The following is a 13,357-nucleotide window of genomic DNA, read 5'->3' as shown; positions in this document are numbered from 1 at the left end:
TTTGTTACTTGGTGTCAGTGTGTGTCTTTGTTACTGGGTGTCAGTGTATGTCTTTGTTACTGGGTGTCAGTGTATGTCTTTGTGACTTGGTGTAAGTGTGTGTCTCTGTTACTGGGTATCAGTGTGTGTCTTTGTTACTTGGTGTATTTGTATGTCCTTGTTACTTGGTGTCAGTGTATGACTTTGATACTTGGTGCCAGTATATGTCTGTGTTACTTGGTGTAAGTTAGAGTCTTTGTTACTTGGTGTCAGTGTATGCCTTTGTTACTTGGTGTCTGTGTGTTTCTGTGTTACTTGGTGTAAGTGTGTGTCTGTGTAACTGGGCATCAGTGTATATCTTTGTTACCTGGTATAAGTGTGTGTCTGTGTTACTGGGTATCAATGTATGTCTTTGTTAATTGTTGTCAGTGTATGTCTTTGTTACTTGGTGGAAGTGTGTGACTGTTTTACTGGGTATCAGTGTATGAATTTGTTACTTGGTGTCAGTGTATGTCTTTCTTACTTGGTGTAAGTGTATGTCTTTGTTAATGGGTGTCAGTGCATGTCTTTGTTACTTGGTGTCAGTGTATGTATTTGTTACTTGGTGTAAGTGTGTGTCTTTGTTACTGGGTATCAGTGTATGTCTTTGTTAATTTGTGTCAGTGGATGTCTTTGTTACTTGGTGTCATTGTATGTCTTTGTTACTGGGTGTCAGTGTATGTCTTTGTGACTTGGTGTAAGAGTGTGTCTCTGTTACTGGGTATCACTGTATGTCTTTGTGACTTGGTGTAAGTGTATGTCCTTGTTACTTGGTGTCAGTGTATGACTTTGATGCTTGCTGTCAGTGTATGTCTGTGTTACTTGGCGTAAGTTAGTGTCTTTGTTACTTGGTGTCAGTGTATGACTTTGTTACTTGGTGTCTGTGTGTGTCTGTGTTACTTGGTGTAAGTGTGTGTCTGTGTAACTGGGTATCAGTGTATGTCTTTGTTACCTGGTGTAAGTGTGTGTATGTGTTACTGGGTATCAGTTTATGTATTTGTTACTTGGTGTCAGTGTATGTCTTTCCTACTTGGTGTAAGTGTATGTCTTTGTTACTTGGTGTCAGTGTATGTCTTTGTTACTTGGTGTAAGTGTGTGTCTGTGTTACTGGTATGAGTGTATGTCTTTGTTAATTGGTGTCAGTGTATGCCTTTGTTACTTGGTGTAAGTGTGTGTCTGTGTTACTGGGTATCAGTGTATGTCTTTGTTACTTGGTGTCAGTGTGTGTCTTTGTTACTGTGTGTCAGTGCATGTCTTTGTTACTGGGTGTCAGTGTATGTCTTTGTTACTGGGTATCAGTGTCTGTCTTTGTTACTTGGTGTAAGAGTGTGTCTGTGTTGCTGGGTATCAGTGTATGTCTTTGTTACTTGGTGTCAGTGTAGGTCTGTGTTACTTGGCGTAAGTGTGTGTCTTTCTTACTTGGTGTAAGTGCATGTCTTTGTTACTTGGTGTCAGTGTATGTCTGTGTAACTTGGTGTAAGTGTGTGTCTTTGTTAGTTGGTGTATGTGTCTATCTTTGTTACTTGGTGTCAGTGTATGTCTGTTTTATTTGGTGTAAGTGTATGTATTTGTTACTTGGTGTCGGTGTATGTCTTTGTTACTTGGTGTAAGTGTTTGTCTGTGTTACTGGGTATCAGTTTTTGTCTTTGTTAGTTGGTGTCTGTGTATGTCTGAGATACTTGGTGTAAGTGTGTGTCTGTGTTACCGGGTATCAGTGTAAGTCTTTGTTACTTGGTGTCAGTGTATGTCTTTGTTACTTGGTGTAAGTGTATGTCTTTGTTACTTGGTGTCAGTGTATGTATTTGTTACTAGCTGTAAGTGTGTGTCTTTGTTACTGGGTGTCAGTGTATGTCTTTGTTACTTGGTGTAAGTGTATGCCTTTGTTACTTGGTGTCAGTGTATGTATTTGTTACTTGCTGTAAGTGTGTGTCTGTGTTACTGGGTATCAGTGTATGTCTTTGTTACTTGGTGTCAGTGTGTGTCTTTGTTACTAGGTGTCAGTGCATGTCTTTGTTACTGGGTGTCAGTGTATGTATTTTTTACTTGGTGTAAGTGTATGTCTTTGTTACTTGATGTCAGTGTGTGTATTTGTTACTGGGTATCAGTGTATGTCTTTGTTACTTGGTGCAAGTGTGTGTCTGTGTTACTGGGTATCAGTGTATGTCTTTGTTACTTGGTGTAAGTGTGTGTCTGTATTACTGGTATGAGTGTGTGTCTTTGTTACTGGGTGTCAGTGCATGTCTTTGTGACTTGGTGTAAGTGTGTGTCTCTGTTACTGGGTATCAGTGTCTGTCTTTGCTACTTGGTGTAATTGTGTGTCTGTGTTACTGGGTATCAGTGTATGTCTTTGTTACTTGGTGTCAGTGTGTGTCTTTGTTACTGGGTGTCAGTGCATGTCTTTGTTACTGGGTGTCAGTGTATGTATTTTTTACTTGGTGTAAGTGTATGTCTTTGTTACTTGGTGTCAGTGTAGGTATGTGTTACTTGGTGTAAGTGTGTGTCTTTCTTACTTGGTTTAAGTGCATGTCTTTGTTACTTGGTGTCAGTGTATGTCTGTGTTATTTGGTGTAAGTGTATCTATTTGTTACTTGGTGTCGTTGTATGTCTTTGTTACTTGGTGTAAGTGTTTGTCTGTGTTACTGGGTATCAGTGTATGTCTTTGTTAGTTGGTGTCTGCGTATGTCTGTGATACTTGGTGTAAGTGTGTGTCTGTGTTACCGGGTATCAGTGTATGTCTTTGTTAATTCGTGCAAGTGTGTGTCTTTATTACTGGGTATCAGTGTATGTCTTTGTTACTTGGTGTCAGTGTATGTCTTTGTTACTTGGTGTAAGTGTATGTCTTTGTTACCTGGTGTCAGTGTATGTATTTGTTACTTGCTGTAAGTGTCTTTCTTTGTTACTGGGTGTCAGTGTATGTCTTTGTTAATTTGTGTCAGTGGATGTCTTTGTTACTTGGTGTCAGTGTGTGTCTTTGTTACTGGGTGTCAGTGTATTTCTTTGTGACTTGGTGTAAGTGTGTGTCTCTGTTACTGGGTATCAGTGTCTGTCTTTGTTACTTGGTGTAAGTGTGCGTCTGTGTTACTTTGTATCAGTATATGTCTTTGTTACTTGGTGTCAGTGTGTGTCTTTGTTACTGGTGTCATTGCATGACTTTGTTACTGGGTGTCAGTGTATGTATTTTTTACTTGGTGTAAGTGTATGTCTTTGTTACTTGGTGTCAGTGTGTGTATTTGTTACTGGGTATCAGTGTATGTCTTTGTTACTTGGTGTAAGTGTGTGTCTGTGTTACTGGGTATCAGTGTATGTCTTTGTTACTTGGTGTAAGTGTGTGTCTGTGTTACTGGTATGAGTGCATGTCTTTGTTAATTGGTGTCAGTGTATGCCTTTGTTACTTGGTGTAAGTGTGTGTCTGTGTTACTGGGTATCAGTGTATGTCTTTGTTACTTGGTGTCAGTGTGTGTCTTTGTTACTGGGTTTTAGTGCATGTCTTTGTTACTGGGTGTCAGTGTATGTCTTTGTTACTGGGTATCAGTGTCTGTCTTTGTTACTTGGTATAAGAGTGTGTCTGTGTTGCTGGGTATCATTGTATGTCTTTGTTACTTGGTGTCAGTGTAGGTCTGTGTTACTTGGTGTAAGTGTGTGTCTTTCTTACTTGGTGTAAGTGCATGTCTTTGTTAGTTGGTGTCAGTGTATGTCTGTGTAACTTGGTGTAAGTGTGTGTCTTTGTTAGTTGGTGTAAGTGTCAATCTTTGTTACTTGGTGTCAGTGTATGTCTGTGTTATTTGGTGTAAGTGTATGTATTTGTTACTTGGTGTCGGTGTATGTCTTTGTTACTTGGTGTAAGTGTTTGTCTGTGTTACTGGGTATCAGTGTATGTCTTTGTTACTTGGTGTAAGTGTGTGTCTGTGTTACTGGGTATCAGTGTATGTCTTTGTTACTTGGTGTAAGTGTGTGTCTGTGTTACTGGTATGAGTGCATGTCTTTGTTAATTGGTGTCAGTGTATGCCTTTGTTACTTGGTGTAAGTGTGTGTCTGTGTTACTGGGTATCAGTGTATGTCTTTGTTACTTGGTGTCAGTGTGTGTCTTTGTTACTGGGTTTCAGTGCATGTCTTTGTTACTGGGTGTCAGTGTATGTCTTTGTTACTGGGTATCAGTGTCTGTCTTTGTTACTTGGTATAAGAGTGTGTCTGTGTTGCTGGGTATCATTGTATGTCTTTGTTACTTGGTGTCAGTGTAGGTCTGTGTGACTTGTTGTAAGTGTGTGTCTTTCTTGCTTGGTGTAAGTGCATGTCTTTGTTAGTTGGTGTCAGTGTATGTCTGTGTAACTTGGTGTAAGTGTGTGTCTTTGTTAGTTGGTGTAAGTGTCAATCTTTGTTACTTGGTGTCAGTGTATGTCTGTGTTATTTGGTGTAAGTGTATGTATTTGTTACTTGGTGTCGGTGTATGTCTTTGTTACTTGGTGTAAGTGTGTGTCTGTGTTACCGGGTATCAGTGTATGACTTTGATACTTCGTGCAAGTGTGTGTCTTTGTTACTGGGTATCAGTGCATGTCTTTGTTACTTGGTGTCAGTGTATGTCTTTGTTACTTGGTGTAAGTGTATGTCTTTATTACTTGGTGTCAGTGTATGTCTGTGTTACTTGGTGTAAGTGTGTGTCTTTGTTACTTGGTGTAAGTGTATGTCTTTGTTACTTGGTGTCAGTGTATGTCTTTGTTACTTGGTGTTAGTGTGTGTCTGTGTTACTGGGTGTCAGTGCATGTCTTTGTTACTGGGTGTCAGTGTATGTTTTTTTTACTTGGTGTAAGTGTATGTCTTAGTTACTTGGTGTCAGTGTGTGTATTTGTTACTGGGTGTCAGTGCATGTCTTTGTTACTGGGTATCAGTGTCTCTCTTTGTTACTTGTTGTAAGACTGTGTCTATGTTGCTGAGTATCAGTGTATGTCTTTGTTACTTGGTGTCAGTGTAGGTCTGTGTTACTGGGTATCAGTGTATGTCTTTGTTACTTGGTGCAAGTGTGTGTCTGTGTTACTGGGTATCAGTGTATGTCTTTGTTACTTGGTGTAAGTGTGTGTCTGTATTACTGGTATGAGTGTGTGTCTTTGTTACTGGGTGTCAGTGCATGTCTTTGTGACTTGGTGTAAGTGTGTGTCTCTGTTACTGGGTATCAGTGTCTGTCTTTGCTACTTGGTGTAATTGTGTGTCTGTGTTACTGGGTATCAGTGTATGTCTTTGTTACTTGGTGTCAGTGTGTGTCTTTGTTACTGGGTGTCAGTGCATGTCTTTGTTACTTGGTGTCAGTGTATGTCTTTGTTACTTGGTGTAAGTGTATGTCTTTGTTACCTGGTGTCAGTGTATGTATTTGTTACTTGCTGTAAGTGTCTTTCTTTGTTACTGGGTGTCAGTGTATGTCTTTGTTAATTTGTGTCAGTGGATGTCTTTGTTACTTGGTGTCAGTGTGTGTCTTTGTTACTGGGTGTCAGTGTATTTCTTTGTGACTTGGTGTAAGTGTGTGTCTCTGTTACTGGGTATCAGTGTCTGTCTTTGTTACTTGGTGTAAGTGTGCGTCTGTGTTACTTTGTATCAGTATATGTCTTTGTTACTTGGTGTCAGTGTGTGTCTTTGTTACTGGTGTCATTGCATGACTTTGTTACTGGGTGTCAGTGTATGTATTTTTTACTTGGTGTAAGTGTATGTCTTTGTTACTTGGTGTCAGTGTGTGTATTTGTTACTGGGTATCAGTGTATGTCTTTGTTACTTGGTGTAAGTGTGTGTCTGTGTTACTGGGTATCAGTGTATGTCTTTGTTACTTGGTGTAAGTGTGTGTCTGTGTTACTGGTATGAGTGCATGTCTTTGTTAATTGGTGTCAGTGTATGCCTTTGTTACTTGGTGTAAGTGTGTGTCTGTGTTACTGGGTATCAGTGTATGTCTTTGTTACTTGGTGTCAGTGTGTGTCTTTGTTACTGGGTTTTAGTGCATGTCTTTGTTACTGGGTGTCAGTGTATGTCTTTGTTACTGGGTATCAGTGTCTGTCTTTGTTACTTGGTATAAGAGTGTGTCTGTGTTGCTGGGTATCATTGTATGTCTTTGTTACTTGGTGTCAGTGTAGGTCTGTGTTACTTGGTGTAAGTGTGTGTCTTTCTTACTTGGTGTAAGTGCATGTCTTTGTTAGTTGGTGTCAGTGTATGTCTGTGTAACTTGGTGTAAGTGTGTGTCTTTGTTAGTTGGTGTAAGTGTCAATCTTTGTTACTTGGTGTCAGTGTATGTCTGTGTTATTTGGTGTAAGTGTATGTATTTGTTACTTGGTGTCGGTGTATGTCTTTGTTACTTGGTGTAAGTGTTTGTCTGTGTTACTGGGTATCAGTGTATGTCTTTGTTACTTGGTGTAAGTGTGTGTCTGTGTTACTGGGTATCAGTGTATGTCTTTGTTACTTGGTGTAAGTGTGTGTCTGTGTTACTGGTATGAGTGCATGTCTTTGTTAATTGGTGTCAGTGTATGCCTTTGTTACTTGGTGTAAGTGTGTGTCTGTGTTACTGGGTATCAGTGTATGTCTTTGTTACTTGGTGTCAGTGTGTGTCTTTGTTACTGGGTTTCAGTGCATGTCTTTGTTACTGGGTGTCAGTGTATGTCTTTGTTACTGGGTATCAGTGTCTGTCTTTGTTACTTGGTATAAGAGTGTGTCTGTGTTGCTGGGTATCATTGTATGTCTTTGTTACTTGGTGTCAGTGTAGGTCTGTGTTACTTGTTGTAAGTGTGTGTCTTTCTTGCTTGGTGTAAGTGCATGTCTTTGTTAGTTGGTGTCAGTGTATGTCTGTGTAACTTGGTGTAAGTGTGTGTCTTTGTTAGTTGGTGTAAGTGTCAATCTTTGTTACTTGGTGTCAGTGTATGTCTGTGTTATTTGGTGTAAGTGTATGTATTTGTTACTTGGTGTCGGTGTATGTCTTTGTTACTTGGTGTAAGTGTGTGTCTGTGTTACCGGGTATCAGTGTATGACTTTGATACTTCGTGCAAGTGTGTGTCTTTGTTACTGGGTATCAGTGCATGTCTTTGTTACTTGGTGTCAGTGTATGTCTTTGTTACTTGGTGTAAGTGTATGTCTTTATTACTTGGTGTCAGTGTATGTCTGTGTTACTTGGTGTAAGTGTGTGTCTTTGTTACTTGGTGTCAGTGTATGTCTTTGTTACTTGGTGTTAGTGTGTGTCTGTGTTACTGGGTGTCAGTGCATGTCTTTGTTACTGGGTGTCAGTGTATGTATTTTTTACTTGGTGTAAGTGTATGTCTTAGTTACTTGGTGTCAGTGTGTGTATTTGTTACTGGGTGTCAGTGCATGTCTTTGTTACTGGGTATCAGTGTCTCTCTTTGTTACTTGTTGTAAGACTGTGTCTATGTTGCTGAGTATCAGTGTATGTCTTTGTTACTTGGTGTCAGTGTAGGTCTGTGTTACTGGGTATCAGTGTATGTCTTTGTTACTTGGTGCAAGTGTGTGTCTGTGTTACTGGGTATCAGTGTATGTCTTTGTTACTTGGTGTAAGTGTGTGTCTGTATTACTGGTATGAGTGTGTGTCTTTGTTACTGGGTGTCAGTGCATGTCTTTGTGACTTGGTGTAAGTGTGTGTCTCTGTTACTGGGTATCAGTGTCTGTCTTTGCTACTTGGTGTAATTGTGTGTCTGTGTTACTGGGTATCAGTGTATGTCTTTGTTACTTGGTGTCAGTGTGTGTCTTTGTTACTGGGTGTCAGTGCATGTCTTTGTTACTGGGTGTCAGTGTATGTATTTTTTACTTGGTGTAAGTGTATGTCTTTGTTACTTGGTGTCAGTGTAGGTATGTGTTACTTGGTGTAAGTGTGTGTCTTTCTTACTTGGTTTAAGTGCATGTCTTTGTTACTTGGTGTCAGTGTATGTCTGTGTTATTTGGTGTAAGTGTATCTATTTGTTACTTGGTGTCGGTGTATGTCTTTGTTACTTGGTGTAAGTGTTTGTCTGTGTTACTGGGTATCAGTGTATGTCTTTGTTAGTTGGTGTCTGCGTATGTCTGTGATACTTGGTGTAAGTGTGTGTCTGTGTTACCGGGTATCAGTGTATGTCTTTGTTAATTCGTGCAAGTGTGTGTCTTTATTACTGGGTATCAGTGTATGTCTTTGTTACTTGGTGTCAGTGTATGTCTTTGTTACTTGGTGTAAGTGTATGTCTTTGTTACTTGGTGTCAGTGTATGTATTTGTTACTTGCTGTAAGTGTCTGTCTTTGTTACTGGGTGTCAGTGTATGTCTTTGTTAATTTGTGTCAGTGGATGTCTTTGTTACTTGGTGTCAGTGTGTGTCTTTGTTACTGGGTGTCAGTGTATTTCTTTGTGACTTGGTGTAAGTGTGTGTCTCTGTTACTGGGTATCAGTGTCTGTCTTTGTTACTTGGTGTAAGTGTGCGTCTGTGTTACTTTGTATCAGTGTATGTCTTTGTTACTTGGTGTCAGTGTGTGTCTTTGTTACTGGTGTCATTGCATGACTTTGTTACTGGGTGTCAGTGTATGTATTTTTTACTTGGTGTAAGTGTATGTCTTTGTTACTTGGTGTCAGTGTGTGTATTTGTTACTGGGTATCAGTGTATGTCTTTGTTACTTGGTGTAAGTGTGTGTCTGTGTTACTGGGTATCAGTGTATGTCTTTGTTACTTGGTGTAAGTGTGTGTCTGTGTTACTGGTATGAGTGCATGTCTTTGTTAATTGGTGTCAGTGTATGCCTTTGTTACTTGGTGTAAGTGTGTGTCTGTGTTACTGGGTATCAGTGTATGTCTTTGTTACTTGGTGTCAGTGTGTGTCTTTGTTACTGGGTGTCAGTGCATGTCTTTGTTACTGGGTGTCAGTGTATGTCTTTGTTACTGGGTGTCAGTGTCTGTCTTTGTTACTTGGTATAAGAGTGTGTCTGTGTTGCTGGGTATCATTGTATGTCTTTGTTACTTGGTGTCAGTGTAGGTCTGTGTTACTTGGTGTAAGTGTGTGTCTTTCTTACTTGGTGTAAGTGCATGTCTTTGTTAGTTGGTGTCAGTGTATGTCTGTGTAACTTGGTGTAAGTGTGTGTCTTTGTTAGTTGGTGTAAGTGTCAATCTTTGTTACTTGGTGTCAGTGTATGTCTGTGTTATTTGGTGTAAGTGTATGTATTTGTTACTTGGTGTCGGTGTATGTCTTTGTTACTTGGTGTAAGTGTTTGTCTGTGTTACTGGGTATCAGTGTATGTCTTTGTTAGTTGGTGTCTGTGTATGTCTGTGATACTTGGTGTAAGTGTGTGTCTGTGTTACCGGGTATCAGTGTATGACTTTGATACTTCGTGCAAGTGTGTGTCTTTGTTACTGGGTATCAGTGCATGTCTTTGTTACTTGGTGTCAGTGTATGTCTTTGTTACTTGGTGTAAGTGTATGTCTTTATTACTTGGTGTCAGTGTATGTCTGTGTTACTTGGTGTAAGTGTGTGTCTTTGTTACTTGGTGTAAGTGTATGTCTTTGTTACTTGGTGTCAGTGTATGTCTTTGTTACTTGGTGTTAGTGTGTGTCTGTGTTACTGGGTGTCAGTGCATGTCTTTGTTACTGGGTGTCAGTGTATGTATTTTTTACTTGGTGTAAGTGTATGTCTTTGTTACTTGGTGTCAGTGTGTGTATTTGTTACTGGGTGTCAGTGCATGTCTTTGTTACTGGGTATCAGTGTCTCTCTTTGTTACTTGTTGTAAGACTGTGTCTATGTTGCTGAGTATCAGTGTATGTCTTTGTTACTTGGTGTCAGTGTAGGTCTGTGTTACTTGGTGTAAGTGTGTGTCTTTCTTACTTGGTGTAAGTGCATGTCTTTGTTACTTGGTGTCAGTGTATGTCTTTGTAACTTGGTGTAAGTGTGTGTCTTTGTTAGTTGGTGTAAGTGTCTAACTTTGTTACTTGGTGTCAGTGTATGTCTGTGTTATTTTGTGTAAGTGTATGTCTTTGTTACTTGGTGTCGATGTATGTCTTTGTTACTTGGTGTAATTGTTTGTCTGTGTTACCGGGTATCAGTGTATGTCTTTGTTAGTTGGTGTCCGTGTATGTCTGTGATACTTGGTGTAAGTGTGTGTCTGTGTTACCGGGTATCAGTGTATGTCTTTGTTACTTCGTGCAAGTGTGTGTCTTTGTTACTGGGTATCAGTGTGTGTCTTTGTTACTTGGTGTCAGTGTATGTCTTTGTTACTTGGTGTAAGTGTATGTCTTTGTTACTTGGTGTCAGTGTATGTATTTGTTACTTGCTGTAACTGTGTGTCTTTGTTACTGGGTATCAGTGTATGTCTTTGTTAATTTGTGTCAGTGGATGTCTTTGTTACTTTGTGTCAGTGTGTGTCTTTGTTACTGGGTGTCAGTGTATGTTTTTGTTACTGGTGTCAGTGTATGTCTTTGTGGCTTGGTGTAAGTGTGTGTCTGTGTTACTGGGTATCAGTGTATGTCTTTGTTACTTGGTGTAAGTGTATGTCCTTGTTACTTGGTGTCAGTGTATGTCTTTGATACTTGGTGTCAGTGTATGTCTGTGTTAATTGGTGTAATTGTATGTCTTTGTCACTTGGTGTCAGTGTATGTCTTTGTTACTTGGTGTAAGTGTGTGTCTGTGTTACTTGGTGTAAGTGTGCGTCTTTGTTAGTTCGTGTAACTGTATGTCTTTGTTACTTGGTGTCAGTGAATGTCTGTGTTACTTGGTGTAATTGTATGTCTTTGTTACTTGGTGTCAGTGCATGTCTTAGTTACTTGGTGTAAGTGTGTGTCTGTGTTACTGGGTATCAGTGTATGTCTTTGTTACTTGGTGTCTGTGTATGTCTGTGATACTTGGTGTAAGTGTGTGTCTGTGTTACTGGGTATCAGTGTATGTCTTTGTTACTTGGTGTAAGTGTGTGTCTGTGTTACTGGGTCTCAGTGTATGTCTTCGTTACTTGGTGTCAGTGTATGTCTTTGTTACTTGGTGTCAGTGTGTGACTTTGTTACTTGGTGTCAGTGTATGTCTTTGTTATTTGGTGTAAGTGAGTGTCTTTGTTAGTTGGTGTAAGTGTGTGTCTGTGTTACTGGGTATTAGTGTATGTCTTTGTTAATTGGCGTCAGTGTATGTCTTTGTTACTTGCTGTAAGTGTGTGTCTGTGTTTCTGGGTATCAGTGCTTGACTTTGTTACTTGGTGTCAGTGTGTGTCTTTGTCACTGGGTGTCAGTGCATGTCTTTGTTACTGGTTGTCAGTGTATGTATTTGTTACTTGGTGTAAGTGTATGTCTTTGTTACTTGGTGTCAGTGTGTGTCTTTGTTACTTGGTGTAAGAGTGTGTCTGTGCTGCTGGGTATCAGTGTATGTCTTTGTTACTTGGTGTAAGAGTGTGTCTGTGCTGCTGGGTATCAGTGTATGTCTTTGTTACTCGGTGTCAGTGTAGGTCTGTGTTAATTGGTGTAAGTGTGTGTTTTTCTTACTTGGTGTAAGTGCATGTCTTTGTTACTTGGTGTCAGTGTATGTCTGTGTAACTTGGTGTAAGTGTGTGTCTTTGTCAGTTGGTGTAAGTGTATATCTTTGTTACTTGGTGTCAGTTTATGTCTGTGTTATTTGGTGTAAGTGTATCTATTTGTTACTTGGTGTCGGTGTATGTCTTTGTTACTTGGTGTAAGTGTTTGTCTGTGTTACTGGGTATCAGTGTATGTCTTTGTTAGTTGGTGTCTTTGTATGTCTGTGATACTTGGTGTAAGTGTGTGTCTGTGTTACCGGGTATCAGTGTATGTCTTTGTTACTTGGTGTAAGAGTGTGTCTGTGTTGCTGGGTATCAGTGTATGTCTTTGTTACTTTGTGTCAGTGTAGGTCTGTGTTACTTGGTGTAAGTGCGTGTCTTTCTTACTTGGTGTAAGTGCATGTCTTTGTTACTTGGTGTCAGTGTATGTCTGTGTAACTTGGTGTAAGTGTCTGTCTTTGTTACTTGGTGTCAATGTATGTCTGTGTTATTTGGTGTAAGTGTATGTATTTGTTACTTGGTGTCGGTGTATGTCTTTGTTACTTGGTGTAAGTGTTTGTCTGTGTTACTGGGTATCAGTGTATGTCTTTGTTAGTTGGTGTCTGTGTATGTCTGTGATACTTGGTGTAAGTGTGTGTCTGTGTTACCGGGTATCAGTGTATGTCTTTGTTAATTCGTGCAAGTGTGTGTCTTTGTTACTGGGTATCAGTCTATGTCTTTGTTACTTGGTGTCAGTGTATGTCTTTGTTACTTGCTGTCAGTGTCTGTCTTTGTTACTGGGTGTCAGTGTATGTCTTTGTTAATTTGTCTCAGTGGATGTCTTTGTTACTTGGTGTCAGTGTGTGTCTTTGTTACTGGGTGTCAGTGTATGTCTTTGTGACTTGGTGTAAGTGTGTGTCTCTGTTACTGGGTATCAGTGTCTGTCTTTGTTACTTGGTGTAAGTGTGCGTCTGTGTTACTGGGTATCAGTGTATGGCTTTGTTACTTGGTGTCTGTGTGTGTCTTTGTTACCGGGTGTCAGTGCATGTCTTTGTTACTGGGTTTCAGCGTATGTCTTTGTTACTGGGTATCAGTGTCTGTCTTTGTTACTTGGTATAAGAGTGTGTCTGTGTTGCTGGGTATCAGTGTATGTCTTTGTTACTTGGTGTCAGTGTAGGTCTGTGTTACTTGGTGTAAGTGTGTGTCTTTCTTACTTGGTGTAAGTGCATGTCTTTGTTAGTTGGTGTAAGTGTCAACCTTTGTTACTTGGTGTCAGTGTATGTCTGTGTTATTTGGTGTAAGTGTATGTATTTGTTACTTGGTGTCGGTGTATGTCTTTGTTACTTGGTGTAAGTGTTTGTCTGTGTTACTGGGTATCAGTGTATGTCTTTGTTAGTTGGTGTCTGTGTATGTCTGTGATACTTGGTGTAAGTGTGTGTCTGTGTTACCGGGTATCAGTGTATGTCTTTGATACTTCGTGCAAGTGTGTGTATTTGTTACTGGGTATCAGTGTATGTCTTTGTTACTTGGTGTCAGTGTATGTCTTTGTTACTTGGTGTAAGTGTATGTCTTTGTTACTTGGTGTCAGTGTATGTATTTGTTACTAGCTGTAAGTGTGTGTCTTTGTTACTGGGTGTCAGTGTATGTCTTTGTTAATTTGTGTCGGTGGATGTCTTTGTTACTTGGTGTCAGTGTGTGTCTTTGTTACTGGGTGTCAGTGTATGTCTTTGTTCCTGGGTGTCAGTGTATGTCGATGTGACTTGGTGTAAGTGTGTCTCTCTGTTACTGGGTATCAGTGTCTGTCTTTGTTACTTGGTGTAAGTGTGTGTCTGTGTTACTGGGTATTAGTGTATGCCTTTGTTACTTGGTGTCAGTGTGTGTCTTTGTT

Source organism: Heterodontus francisci, unplaced genomic scaffold (genome assembly GCF_036365525.1).
Source record: "Heterodontus francisci isolate sHetFra1 unplaced genomic scaffold, sHetFra1.hap1 HAP1_SCAFFOLD_56, whole genome shotgun sequence".
Lineage (NCBI taxonomy): Eukaryota > Metazoa > Chordata > Chondrichthyes > Heterodontiformes > Heterodontidae > Heterodontus > Heterodontus francisci.
The sequence above is the reverse complement of the archived record's forward strand: the minus strand, read 5'-3'. Positions refer to the sequence as shown.